This window comes from Ursus maritimus, unplaced genomic scaffold (genome assembly GCF_017311325.1).
Source record: "Ursus maritimus isolate PB19 unplaced genomic scaffold, ASM1731132v1 scaffold_14, whole genome shotgun sequence".
NCBI lineage: Eukaryota > Metazoa > Chordata > Mammalia > Carnivora > Ursidae > Ursus > Ursus maritimus.
Genome location: NW_024423786.1, coordinates 16,427,920 through 16,443,605, shown reverse-complemented (window position 1 = coordinate 16,443,605; position 15,686 = coordinate 16,427,920).

Here is a 15,686-nt window from a genome sequence, read left to right as displayed (position 1 = left end):
CCATCTAAAAATATTTTTTGTTTAAGAAGGAAAAAAAGTGCCTTGTGACAATTTGCATAATATGTTAATGCGGGTATGCATCTAGACATCTGGATGGCATTTTAATATCTCATTCTCATTCAAGGAACTAGACCTTACACAGATGGCAGAGACAATTTTAAGAGCATTGTTGTAAACAAATAAGGCAGCCAGGAAACCAAACACACTCCAAGTTAGGCTTTGCCGCCAAAGAAGCTTTTTAGTGAGATGTTTTGACTACAAGATTGTACAGCCCTTATCAGTCTCTGACAAAAGGAGAGGTACCAGTAGGCAGTTTTCCTATACAAAGGAAAGAGGGAAAAAAACCCACACACCAGCATGCGTTTTCAGGTTTGAATATTTGAAAAACTAAATGTATTTTTTACACTTATACAGAATATGTGGGTGCATATATACACACACATACATATGTTCACATAACATATATACATGTATGTACACATATATAGATTTTAATAAAGTGGGCATATACAATTTAGCAATAAGTCCATTTCTTTCTTTCTTCGCTCCCTAGAAATACTTTCAGTCAAATTTTTGGCTATTAAAAGCATGGGACTCTGGAATCACACTGCTTGCACTTAAACACTGAGTTTAAATTCACAATTAACTAGGTTTCTTATGTGACCAAGTGACTTAAGTCTCTTGTTCCATCTGTTTTGTCATCTGGGATAATAATTGTCCCTGTTTCATAGGGTCAATAAGAGGATTAAATGCATCAAATACATAGCATATGCCTGTACATAGCAAGTATTCAATAAATGTTAGCAGTTATTAGTGTTTTAATTAATTTTATTTATTTATTAAAATATTTTATTTATTTATTTATTTATTTGAGAGAGAGACAGCACATGGGAGGGAAAGGGAGAGAGGATCCTGGAGCAGACCCCATGCTGAGCCCAGAGCCTGACACAGGGCCTGATCCCATGACCTCGAGATCATGACCTGAGCCAAAACCAAGGGTCAGACGCTCAACCTACTGAGCCACCCAGGCACCCCTTATTTTTTTATTATACTGTGTTTTTAAATCTTGCTTTTCTTTTCTTTCTTTCTTTCTTTCTCTTTCTTTCTTTCTTTCTTTCTTTCTTTCTTTCTTTCTTTCTTTTTTTTTCTGCCATCTTTAATACGAAAGCATTTGACTTGTTCTCTTATGTAGTAAGCATGGGTTTCTGGGTCTCCTGGGCGATGAAAGAAGTCTCAGGCTCTGAAATCAGACAGATTGTGTTATACCTGAATTTTTCTCTTACTGAATGGACTGCCATTAAAACTCTGTTGCAGTCAGCTTCATTATGTAGTAGGTGGGGACAGTTCCTAATTCACTGGATTGTTCTGTCCATGTGAAAATGTATATAAAGTAAACACTTTAAGGAACACCTATGCAAGTCACATTCTTTGTTACTGAGATTTGCATGGTTACTGCTATCCAAAGGAAAGGAGATTCAGCCAACATTTCTCCTTATTTTAGCTCTCTAGTAATCACTTATTAATTTGGATTAACTTGGGCCCATTTGGGTTTGAAACTGAGTGAGTCTTCTGTGAGTCTAGGTTTAGTTTTTAAAATAATGATTCACTCAAGGGGCTATGCATTTGTCATGCTTGCCCTTGGTTATAACAAAAGAAGTAATAGTTTTTCAGTAGAGACAACTGGAAAGGGATAGAAATAGAGATGTGAAAGCCCATCTAGAAGACAGAGAGAAGACACTCAGGGTGAAATTGAGGTAAGATACAACAGAGAGTATGTATGATAGATTTATTTCACTGATAGCTAAAGTATCCCTGATTAAGATGACAAGCAATTTGCTTTTCACTATTAGATCATCTGTGGGACTACCTGGTGATCTAGTCTATCTTGTCTACAAAACAAAAATGAGCATTTGCAGATTCCATACTTTAAATCCATTATGGAGACCACATCTATTACAAAATTTAGAAATAGATTGATAACACCAGGAAAGGGAAAGAACAGGCATGGCAAATCTTTGGTATGCCTGCTGGCAGTACCTTATGTTATACCCTTGAAAGACATTACTAATCAATCAAAACCTCTCTCCCATTGAATACAGATGCAGTCTTAGAATGCTTTTCATTGGATGACTTTGGCAAGTCATTGGGGTGGGATGTGATACCAGAAATAGGTCAAAGCAAATGGTTTAGGACTAATCCCAGGAACAGCATTTTAAGTGGGCTGTAATATTCCATGCCATATGTGGGGCAAGTGTAATGTCTTAAAGGAAATAGGAGAGGATGGGCATACAGGATGAACAATATATTACATGATTTATATCTTAAAGAGACAAAATGAGTTCCGAGTGATAAAGCAAGTACATCAAAACAAAACAAAACACAATAGTACTTACACTACTGAGGGCCAAATAAACAGAACAGATCATCAGAGCAAGAGGAGGCCGTAAACCCTGATGTTTGAGGAGATTGGTCAGGACTAATAGAAAAGAGAGGATAAGAAGTTTGTATATGGGCACCAATAAGCAAGTCAAGTTTTCTGAAATGGATGTTCATGTCAGAAAACAGTGGGAAGTAGAATTGACAGGCCAAGCCAGAAACAAGTTGTGAAAGGCATTGAATGCCATGCTAAGAAATGGAAGTTCATTTGTAGGCAAAGGAGAACATTTGGAGGTTTTGAATAAGAGATTGTAAATGTCAGAACTGAGATGGATCTTAAGAGATCAGTTGGCCTAGCCCTCTACATTAATGCCTGAGGGTTTTTACTTATTTGATAGTAGCAGCTGATTATTTATGCTCAGAAGATTAAATGCTCTACTTATATAACTGATTATATACTTCCAGGTTTAAAAAAATGGAGGGAATTTTCCACAGTGAAGGGGAGATAGGATAACTTGGGCCATGCTCTCAAGGACACTGATTAGATTCCATATGCTCGTCTTAGTATTTTATAGTTTATTGCTCGCACAGCATTAGTTTCCACTTAGAGCAGCGTTTCTTAATCTCAGCACTATTGGTATTTTGGACAAGATAATTCATTATTAGGTGGGGGAATCCAAGGCATTGTAGGATGTTTAACAGCTTCCCTGGCCTCTATCACTAGATGCCAGTAGAACCCCACCCTCCTCATTATGACAACCAAAAATTTCGCCCAGACATTCTCAGATGTCTCCTGTGGGTTGAAATCATTCCTGGTGGAGAACCACTAGCTTAGAGCATGGGTTTCTGTTTATAACACCAAAAGAGAAATAATTTGCTTAGAGTTTAAAATACAGTCTTTACATATAATCAATCAGGCAGTGGTTTGCAGGATACGTTAGAGGAAGTAGAGATGGGAGACAATGAGAGTATGCAGGATGACCATGTCAATCTAGCTGTTAGTGGATGAGATTATTCACTAGAACTGTGGGCCTGGGATTAAGAAAAAACAGAGGTGTTGATAGGAGGGGTAGCAGCAGCAGTAGTAATGGCAGTAGAAGCAGTATTTATTGTACACTCATAATATTACTCCTCAAAAGAATCCTTTGAAATCATTGCTACTGTCATTATCCACACATTTTATAGATGAGGAAACTGAGGTTTAGTGGTTTCCCAAAGTAGAATCAAGACTCCACTCTACATTTGTCTTACTTCAACACTCTCTACTGTGTCACTCCTCAAACAGTGAGGCTTTGCAGTGCAATTGGTCAATAGGAAAAGGCCCTCGAGGGGCGCCTGGGTAGCGCAGTCGTTAAAGCGTCTGCCTTCGGCTCAGGGCGTGATCCCGGCATTCCGGGATCGAGTCCCACATCGGGCTCCTCCGCTGGGAGCCTGCTTCTTCCTCTCTCACTCGCCTGCTGTGTTCCCTCTCTCGCTGGCTGTCTCTCTGTCACATAAATAAATAAAATCTTTAAAAAAAAAAAAAAAGGAAAAGGCCCTCTGCTAAATTATGCCGTCATTCTCTGAATTCTGCTCACTTTATTTACATAAGTAAACAAAAATGATTCCCCTTAAGAATAGAATAGGCTGGTGCAAGACTCAGAGCCCCATCCTAGATGAGTTGGATACTGCCACATCGTGTTAATTAGTAAAGACAGAACATCCACAACACATAATATGTCCATTTTCCATGGGCATATTTAGCATGTCTTTTCATTAAAAATTCATTAGAAAGATAAGAGTTTGATTATCATGTAACAAATATAGCCAAATTATGGCATAAAGGAACTTTTTAAAAATGTAGGCAAAAGTAGTTATAAGATTTTAGGCATTATAAAACCTATTTTTTTAACTGTTAGTATTGTAAAAAATTTTATACTATCTTAGAGACTTTTTGTAGATATTATTTTATGCCCCTAACTCAGTTTCACAATTTGAACTTGTTCATGAATATAGCAAACTTCCATTTTGCTCTGTAACTAATTAACTTTTTTTGTGGACTCCCCAAGCTGGTCATAACTCTCCTTTTATTTGGAGATACAAAACTTTTGCTTATTTTTCAGTAACACAGAAATACCTACATTAAGCCCACATAGAAGAAATATAAGGAGAAAAAGTCCAGAAATCACCTTTTGGAGCTGGTTGTAAAATTGTCTGATGGAATCATAATGTTGGAAAAATATAGATGCCTGTCTTGGAATCAGTAAATAAATTATGCTTATGATAAAATTCCAAATTTCTGACTTCAGAGTTTTATTATATATGTCCCTCAAAGTATGAGCCCAATAATAGGAGATCACAAGCTGGGTTCAAATATGAGTCCTGTTTATTTAGTTTTTCTTAGTTTTAGTTTCTCCATTTGTGAAGTGGGAATAAATTATAAACCTCACAGGCTGTTAAAAGAGAGATGAGATAATGTATTTAAAATGCTTACATAGTGTCTAGCATAAAGCGTATCAAACACGGTCACTTCCCAAGAGCTATTTACCAATTTCTGCAGTTGCTGTAATGGGATTGTAGGAGAATTGGACATAAAAAGGCTGATGTTATTTCAGTTCAATACTCAATATTTATGGAAACATCATTATTTCAGCTTTTCTGAGTATGGCATTTTTTTTTTTCTCTCCCAAACACCTTTTTAGGTGATCTTTAACCACTAAGTGAATCAGTAACCTCCCTTCTATTGCAAAATTCAGTATGTATTACCAGGAAAGGATATATACTTATACATATAAGAAATGTAGGCATGTGACACTTCAATTTGCAATCATAAATGGGCTATGTGAATGTTACCGTGTTCTAGTGTCACCATTGAGATCCTGCGTTAAGTCTAGATTCCAGATCCTAAGTTTGTGTTCTTTGAAAATTCATTAGGCAAATATATTTCAAATGCACTTTCCATTTTTATTATTAGTCTCCTAAATTTTAATTATGCATAGTATAAATAATAAGAATAACACAGCATGAGACAAAGCACAGTATTTATGCATATTCCTTGTGAAAAACAGAGAATTGAAAGGTTATGAATAGACTTGACACCCATTTAAAAAATTGTTTGAATCTGTCTGGTATAATACTTAAAACTATTACTGAGGGAAGAAATCATGCTTACTTATACTTCTAGTATGTTTTGCTCTTAATAGAAAAAACCACACATACCGAAAACATGCTACATTTATCATTCTCTCTCTGTGTAGATGAGGCTTCCATGCCTCCTTTTCTATTTTTTTAATTTTTTTGAAAATGCCGGTGAACACTTTGGAGAAGTGTATGTTCTATTAGCAATTAGATTTCGTCAAATGGCAGGTGGTTATGAATTTTGCTTCCAAAAAGGAGACCTGAGGGATATTCCATATTAAAGGCTTGATTCCCTTTTGGTAGAAACATTCAAATCATTTGCTTTTGCTAAAAAACATCTATGAAACATTTCTTCTCTTATTATTTCCCTTGGGAGTAACAGTTCCCTATTATTCATAATTGTAAATGCAATGGACATTTTGAAGTTTATGTTCATGGGAATAAGATATTTTTGGACATATTCAGGATACAAAGCCCAGGAAAATCTAGTTTTTCTTTGTATATACCATATGTTAATTGGGCTAGCATAAATGGCCATTTCAAATTTGGCTGTATTATTCATGTTTTAGGGGGACAAAGAAGGTTGGGAAGTGAATTTAAAGAGCAGAACAATTGAGTCTTCATTGAAATTATGATACATTTGGGGAATAAAGACACCTATGCATAAAGAAATAATTTGTGAAGTAAAATATCATTAAGTGGAGTCTATTGCCATTGTAAAGTAGAAAATGTTTGAAACAAGGAAGGTCTGTACTTTGAGTTAAAATGGCAATAAAAAGACAACAGAAAAGCAGGACACTCCAGGCAAGGCTTGCTCCTTCTGTGATGTCCCAATCTTTATTTATATGCTGTATAATCAGCCAGTGATAGCACTGATATACTACACCTGAAACACTGGGAGAGCACCTTTGAATCTGTTCCAGTCTACCATGTGATGCTAGTACCAGGACATCTGCCTTCCCTAGTAAAACTCCATAACATTTCACTGGGGAGAAAAGAATCCTCCACATGTGGAGTAGGGATATGAATCAGACAACTGCTAAACTACATGACTTATCTGCCTCTAAATAATTGGTTAACTTAGGCCACCTGTATTTATAAGCCTGGAGGTGTTCTGTGCCACTACACATTCTCCACAAGTAACAACTGCCTGGAGTTGCCAAAAGAGTAATTGCATCATGGTGAGACACTGCTATTTGAGCTCTGCCAAGGTAAGGGATAAAAAATGAGGAATATCAGTGAAAAGTAAGTGAAGACTGCATTATAATATGAATTCCATCTTGGAATTCATTCTGACCAGGAGAATCGGCATATAACGGAGGGGCTGACACTATTTTCAGTGCTTGCTTCCCTAACCTCATTTTCCCTTGGACCCCAACACACACCCCAGGCAGATAGATGCACAGCTGTATGTGCTTGGCAACTAGTTACCCATTTCATTGTTCAGTGCTTCTGGAAGGGCATCGAATGCAATTCTAGCCTGGAAGCATTTGGAAAAATAATACTGTTCCTGATATCTGTTTCTTCCTGAGTGACAGTTGAAGGTGACTTTCCCTTGTACAATCCTGCCTGCCGTTAGCAATTTTCCAAAATTAAATACCATATTTTTGTGTTTGATAGGCACAGCTGTGTCTTACCAAGGGCAAACCCACCTGCACAGCACTCTGTGTTCATTTATGTACTGAGAACTTTATTTAGAACCCAGTTTTATGGGGGGAAAAAAAGTCAAATTGTGAGAACCAATTTTGAAAGCAGTGAATTCTTGAATTCCACATAGAGTTGTGAAAAGGGCGAATTCATTTGCTTCTAATAGAAGTAATACAGGCCTAGTCAAATCTTCTCAGTGAAGCAAATGGGATGGCCATCCACCTGTGTGAACTATGTGTATACTTGTTTCTAAATCTAGTTTTAAAAAACTTCACAGTGTTCTACACCTAATACAAGTGAAACGTGGCAAGACCGAGTTTAGAAATTGGTATGAAAGTACTATCTCTGGTATTTGGCCAGATGACTCCATTTCTAAAAGTCTCCATTGTATTGTCTGCCAGTTGTACTGTCTGAGTAGTTGAATATCCACAGTCATTTGGAGCTCAAAGAATTCTACAATTTGGGATTGGGGGAGGTGGACTATATGGATTGTTTCAATTAAAATAGCATCTCTCCAGACAAAATTGATTTGATACTTGAGGTTACATTGGTTAACACTTGATATTTATGAGGGTCCACCATTTTCCAAAGTGTCATTCAAGTGACGTTTCCTAGTCTGTAAGTGTTCTCTAAGAACAGAGATTCTGGTGGTGCCTGGGTGGCTTAGTCATTAAGCAACTGCCTTCAGCTCAGGTCATGATCCCAGGGTCCTGGGATCAAGCCTGCATCCAGCTTCCTGCTCAGCGGGAAGCCTGCTTCTCCCTCTCCCTCTGCCTGCTGCTTTCCCTGCTTGTGCTCTCTCTCTATCTCTCTGTCAAATAAATAAATAAAAAAATCTTAAAAAAAAAAAAAAAACAGAGATTCTGTAGTACCCACATTTGAGTCATAATTCACATTAGCAATTCAAGACTGAGAAATCCTGCAGAATAGAAAATTGTTTCTCAAACTTAGTTGATCTTATGCGTTAGATAAATTTCCTTTGCCCCTCCAGATTTATTTTTCCACCTTCCATGGAGCTACCCCATATGGGTTATAACATTGGATTTCCTTTCCACTGACTTCTAGTTTTGCAGCAATGACGAGCACCCTCTGGAGAAAGGAGAGAGGGAGAAGGATCTGAGAGAAAGTGAAGTCAAGGTTATTATTTCTCTGGCTTTCTTACATGCTGACTGTATCCTTCCATCAAGGATCACACTTCCTGCCAGGTGGGCCTCTCCACACTACTGTCCCTCCAGGTTCTTATAAACTCTTTCTCCCTGCACCTTTCGTTCATAACCTGGTAACACACTGCCTTTTGGTTACTGTCTCCCCTTCTGTTTTCCTCCAACTTGCCCACACCTTTTAAAATAGTTCCTGTTTTTAGACTCTTTTCAAATTATCCACTTTGATAGGAGTTTTCTGCTAGTATTATGTTTTCTGCTAGTATTATGAGTGATACTCATAATATCCTTTCACCTTGCTGCTTCATGATATTTTGATGGAAATAAAAATTGCTACATTTAAAGTGAGGAAAACTGGGGCGCCTGGGTGGCACAGAGGTTAAGCGTCTGCCTTTGGCTCAGGGCGTGATCCCGGCATTATGGGATCGAGCCCCACATCAGGCTCCTCTGCTATGAGCCTGCTTCTTCCTCTCCCACTCCCCCTGCTTGTGTTCCCTCTCTCGCTGGCTGTCTCTATCTCTGTCGAATAAATAAATAAAATCTTTAATAAATAAATAAATAAATAAATAAATAAATAAATAAAGTGAGGAAAACTATTGTGGTATCCAAGTACCTAGAACATTGTTGATTGATATAATTTATAGACCTAACTGTAATTAGTCATATACCTCTCCCTGTGTAGACATATTCTCTGGCAGTAAAATCAGATACTTCTGAGTTTTATCTGAGTTTATTTCACCATTGTCACCTTTCCTTTTACTATATTAATTTTTTTTTAAGTATAGTTGACATACAGCCTTAGCCCTGTTGCTCTTAATGGATTTTACTGTTATCCAAGAGTGATAACAATTTAGATAGTCAAACATCAGTAAGCCATGCCATTTATCTATTTAGTCAATAAATATTTATTAAGCAAATATTTTTGTGTGTCTAGCATTGTACTAGGTGCTTGAAAAACAAAAGGTAAGAGAAAAATTAACATGATCATGGCTCATCTCAAAGCAACCTGCGTTCCCACCACCACAATAATATAAAATACCAATACCAATTTTAAACTTAATAATAGCTAACATTTACATAGCTCTAAGTGCGATGAAACATTTATGTATTTTGAGTGCTTTTCCTGTATTAACTCATTGAGTCTTTCCAACAACCCTATTTTTAAAAGTATTAATATTATCCTTATTTTACAAATTAGAAAATTGTGGCAAAGGCACATTAAATAACTGTTCGAGATTATACTGCAAATTAATGGTGTTGTAGCTGGGTTTTGAATGAATGCAGTCTGAGTGCAGAGAAGACATAATTGATGAATGAAGAGAGGGAAGTAGGAGGACTTGACTAAATTGAGATCCAAAGGATGAAAAGATGAAGAGAGAAGAGTATTCTAAAAGGAAGAGCTTGTGCATGTGTCCTTAAAACCTTAAAGATAAAACTACTGTATGACTTAGCAAACCTACTTGTGGGTATTGATATAAAAGAATTGCAGCATTATTCACAATAGCCAAGATATGGGAACAACCAAATGCCCCAGATCAATGAATAAAGAAAATTAGGTATATACAACAGAATACAATTCTGCAATATGTGACAACATGAATGAGATTGGAGGACATTATATTAATGAGTGTGAAATAAGCCAGTCTCATACAGACACATACTGCATGATTCCACTTGTATGAGGTATCTAAACTAGTCCAATTCATAGAATCAAAGAGCAGAATGGTAGTTGCCAAGGACTGATGGAGAAGGAATGAGGAGTTACTAATCAACAGGCATAAAGTTTTATTCAAGCAATATAAATAAGTTCTAGAAATCCACTGTACAACACAGTACCTATAGTCAAGAGTAACGTATACTTTTTTAAAAGTTAAGAGGTTAGATCCCATGTTAAGTGTTCTTACCACAATAAAATAAAAATTTAAAAATTAGCATGACACCGTATCATCCAGAGCAGAAGTTGTTAGGTAGTTGTCTACATTATTGACCCGATATGTAGCAATGGCTATAACATGTATTGGGAATTTAAAACTTTGGTTGTCAGCCGTCTTGTACAAGCAATATGTTTTTAAAAACTGGATAATTTGATGACACCCTTGAAAGAATTAAAGTAAAAATAAATTAAGTTTCAGAATATTTAAGAACTATTTTCACAATTATTGAAGAATTTGTTTGTTATTTTTGAAGAACTAAAGAACTCTTTACTGTCCTGGCCATATAATATTGTACAAGTCACAATGTAAATTTCTTACAATGTCTAGCATACAAGATACCTTTCTTTAACAGTAGTGTGCCTTTATATTAAGCCTTATCGCTTCCTTGCAGCAACTTGTTCCCAATTCCGCTGAATGTGCCATGTTCTACCAGAGAGACATCATTGTAAGAGTATATTGTCTCAAATGTAGTAAAAATCGGTTTTCATATGGTGTCAGGTATAAAGTGCTTTTGAAAACTCTTTCGTGCTTGCATGGCAGTGCTGACAAGCAGAGTAAACTAAGTGTTCCACATTTCCAGGTTCAGAAAAATGCCCGTTGTAGTGCCAGTCAGCTACTGCAGGGCCTGCTAGGAAAGGGCTCAGCAAAAGAATCACTTCTGGAAACCCAAGCCTCTGGACATTTAGAGGACTAGAAGGAGAAAGGCAGGCAATTCCATAATCTTACGTCTTCCCGTGCTAAGGGCACAGAAAAGGCCAATTGAACTGTCTCCCACCCCAACCTTTCACAGATGGCCTGGAGTGTGAAGAAAGGGGCAGGAAAGAGGCTAAGGTGCCAGAGGGAGTTCCCAAAGCGGCCTGTGTTTCCTCAAGTTGCCCTGGCAAGAACATCAGAATTTCTCTAGAGTCAAGTTTATTCTATAGATGTTGGCTGGGGCTTAACCATCTTCTTAGTACTCTGCAAGGACTCTGCCCACAGAGAAAGGGGAGCCCAGCACCAGGAGTGTGTAGATGCTTTGGAGGCCACGAGTCTGGAACAGAGTGATATTAGGGACTTTGAGACAAGAGTGTGGAATTTTAATAGTTGGATTGCATCACAGAAATAATCACGCTGGGCTGCATTTTCCACCAAAAACAAATGAAAAGAAAATTATGTCTGCTCTAGGCAGATGGAGATAGAGGGCTGCTCTAGATCCAGAATGTTATATTCAGATTTACCATACAGCAAGATACACATTTGCCCATATCTGCATTGATATTTCTAGTTGAAATTGGCTACCTTAACGAAGGTCAAAATTTGGGAGCCCATTTGTAAAATGACTTAGTGTAATGTACTGTTGATCATTTAAGAGTCTGGTCTTCTTGGAGGAAAAAAGAATATTGCTTATCTGTGTAAAACTCAATGTAAGAAATTTCACTCAGACACGAATACTAAAACAACTGCCCACCCCTTAAGAAACAGACGTATTTCTTTTATGTTTAGTAAAATTCTCTCTTTTCTTTGGCTTGCTTTATACTGACTCACAGCTACTGTTATGCTTAACATATTTGCCTTTTTAAAATTGTAACAACTTTTTCATATTTTGTGTTCTCCTTTTTAAAGATTTTATTTATTTATTTGAGAGTGGGAGTGAGAACTAGAGAGAGAAGCAAGAGAATGGGGAGGCTGAGGGAGAAGCAGATCCCCCACTGAGCAGGGAGCCCAACGCAGGGCTTGCCCCCAGGACCCTGAGATCCTGACCTGAGCAGAAGACAAATGCTTAACCTGCTGAGCGACCCAGGCACCTTTATTTTGTGTTATTATTATTATTATTTAATCTCTGTTTCGCATTCTCTCTTTCTGTCTCTGTCTCTCTCTTTATCAGGTTTATCAGACCAAAATCTTTTTCGGAAATGTTGATGTCTAAATAAATTTAATGGTAATTTTTAGATATACTTCATTTGTTCTTGATTTATTTCTTCTATTATAAATACAATTTGGAAATAGGTTTATGTGGGTAAAAGTTACACATTTATATATATTGATTATGCAGTTATATAGTGTATATATATATATATATACACATATATGAAATTTTAATCAGATATATGATTATATACACACACATGGGACTTTCATTATTTTTTTTTAATTTTTACTTTTAAATGTGAGTGAAAAGAGCTGGTGGTGATGGTATCTGAATCTGTTGTCCCAATTATAATCTCACAACTCTGAGCTCCACAACACAGTTGGAAATACCATTTTTCTGCGGAATTCTTCTGCTGGTGTTTTGCTCCCAGGGAAGCAGAGAAAATAAAGAGCTGACTGCCTTTAATGTTTCAGCTTTTTATGTCCATTATAGTGTTCTGCTTTTAGCAAACACCCCCACACATTAAAAGTTTGCTTCATATTTAACCTTAGGAATTTCCTTTGGTAGGTTGGTCCTAAGAACTTGCCCTAGAATTATACAAATGCTGTTAAAACATCTATTTGTGCTTTGCATTTCTTTTTTTTTTCTTTTTTTTTCTATTCCAACTGAAAGTATACTTACTCTAAAGTGCACATTTGCAATAGGCATATATTACTAATGGCAGAAATAAATTTCAATGCAAATTCATATTGTTCTTGTACATAGTGAAGTGACAGCTTTTTGGAAATCATGCGCACAAGGCTCTCCAGGACATCTCAGATCTATTATCGATTTCATGCATTGTGAGACTTTTATTTTGGTGTCCCTCATCCCTTGGTTTTAGGTGAATTTTTTTAGCCTCTCAGTATTATCCATGCTCTTTGGATCACCCAGGAGTTATTTCTAAGATCCCTCCTGAGAAGATGACATACTAATATGTGACTATGTAATTGAATTTTTGACATATGCAAAAATAGTTGTAAAGTCGATAAGAGAGAAAGTACTGTAAATAGATATTTAAAAGAAGGGAACAGATGGCCTCTTCGTGAAGATGTTCAGATAAAGCCGAAAAATCACAAACAGATGGTTTATACGTATGGGGTAGGTTGATGAGGGAACCTGAAGCTGGTGGGGCAGAATGGACAGAGCTCCAGCATTTCCTAAAAAACTGAAGTTTGGGTTGTCAGAGGAAAGCCTTATAGACTACATGAAAACACAGGCAAGCTATTAAAAATGTGGCACACTCCATTTCATCTTCCTGGAAACCTCCATTTACATTTCATTGTTCCATCAGTAAATACATAATTAATACTAAACTGTTGGGGAGGAACATTTTAAATGTGAGGATGATAGGGCAGATAAAATACAGATATTGCAACATGTACACAACTAAATTAATGCTGACTTAAATTCCTTTTCAATATTCACTTAGACTTGTTTATTTACTTTACAAATAAAATCTAAAGAGCATTCAAAATATACCAGCTCATTTTCACACATATACCTATTTCTAGTTGTGGGGAATATATAGAGTTTTTAGGAGAATAAGTAGTCCACGAGCTCTTTTCTCTCTCAGGCAGCACTTTCCATGTGAGACAATTCTCATAACAAAAAGGCAGACAAACTTGTGTTTTTGTTTTGTTTCATTTTTTTTAATAATTAGGCAATGCTTGAATGATATAGCTGAAATAATGTAGAATTACATAGATTTGAAAGTATCTCCCACCCCCACCGTTCTCTTTTTCCGATTTTAAATCTGTATTCTGATCTTTAGTGGCGACCACTGTTACCGTTTTAGTACATATTCTCTTCTATCATTTTCTATGAATTTGAATGTATGTATATGTCCAAATGCACATATATGGATTTTATTCAAACCTTTATTCAGTAATTTCTGTTCACAAACTCTTTTTTTCCTATTAATGTTTTAGAATTTTACACAAATCCAACTCATTTTGATGAAGGACTGCATAGTATTGCATAGAATGAAAGTACCATCATCTATTTGTGGAGTATTTGGCATATTTCCATTTTACGCAATCTATTACCAAACATGCTTCATTGAACAAATATGAACAGATGTATTTATAGTCATGTGTGGAAAAATGAAAGGAGGATTGCTAGGTGGTACCAAACCATAACCATTAAATTTTTTTGATAGATGGTGTCAAATTGCATTAAACAAATTACATTTCCCTCAAGATTGTATGAGAGCACCATAACTCAATTCCCTATCAAAAGTAGATAGTGATTTTAACTTGATTTTACAAATATTAGTTTGTAAAATATGTTAGAATTATTGTTTAACAACAACTAACTATAATTTGAACTGTTAGAAAAATTTTCCCCTCACATCTGAGCTCAAATTTTCCATTAACACTGATCCGTTTGTCCTGGTTCTGCTGTTAAGAATCACAGAGAAGATGTTTCTACTCTGCGTATATAATAACATCCTCACATCTTAGAGACCACCATGATGTCTCTCTGAAATGTTGTCTTCCATTGACTTAAGTATTTGTACCTAGTTCCTTTCATCATTTCTAATTAGATTGGCTTTTTATCATTTCACTCTCTCTCCTCTATATGTATTTGGCTTTTTGGTATAACATACAAAAGTAATATTCAGAAACATAGACTACTCACCTGTGGGGAAGAAAAAAACTAGTAGTTTACGGAGTCCTACATAAAGAGCAGCTGCCATATTACCTGTGTTTTCTAGTCTTATACTTAACTCATAACAGGAATTTGAATAATATGGAACAAATATAGGGAGTCACACTTCTTTTTCTTGAGAACTGATCTATATATTCATGCATGTTACTTGTACAATTTTGGCAAGAAGATTGATAGGGCTGTGCTGTATCTACCCCTACAATATATCCCCCTGGAAACTTGCTGTATTAGTTATACACATTGATTAAGATCACCAGGTTTCATTTCAATTCTACTTTACTTGACTTTTGGAGACACAACTCTCTTTCTACCCATCCTTTTTGGCTTTGTCCAATCTGCTGCTACTTCCTTCATATATATATATACATATATATATATATATATATATATTTTTTTTTTTTTCCCCTATTAAGCTCCATACTTTTCATGGTCTTTATCATGACAATCCACTGTAATTTCTCTGGGTTCTAAAAGAGAGTCGATTTATCTTCTGTTTCATTTGGATGTGCTTTGTCCCTGAGTAACACAACCTTTGAAAAAATAGATTTGGTTGATTTATTTGAAAATGAGATTCATAATTTTTTGCAGCAAATATGCCTGATTCTAATTTTTAAAACTTTTATTTCAGAAGATTCCAATTATATCTTAAAACAGATTTAGGTTCAACAGACATTTAAGTAGCATCTGCTTAGTCAAGCATAGTACTAGGAATTTTTACTATGCATTGCTTTGTTAGCAAAACTTATTAAGTACATGGAAGTGAAACTTTGAAACAAGAGCCATGTTTTATATCAGAGGAAGAAGAAACAACTCCTATTTTAAGTCTAAATCTGTAAAAAGAATACCAGTATTTTATGTGTGCATGTTTTCCAGTTTCAGACCACTTAGATG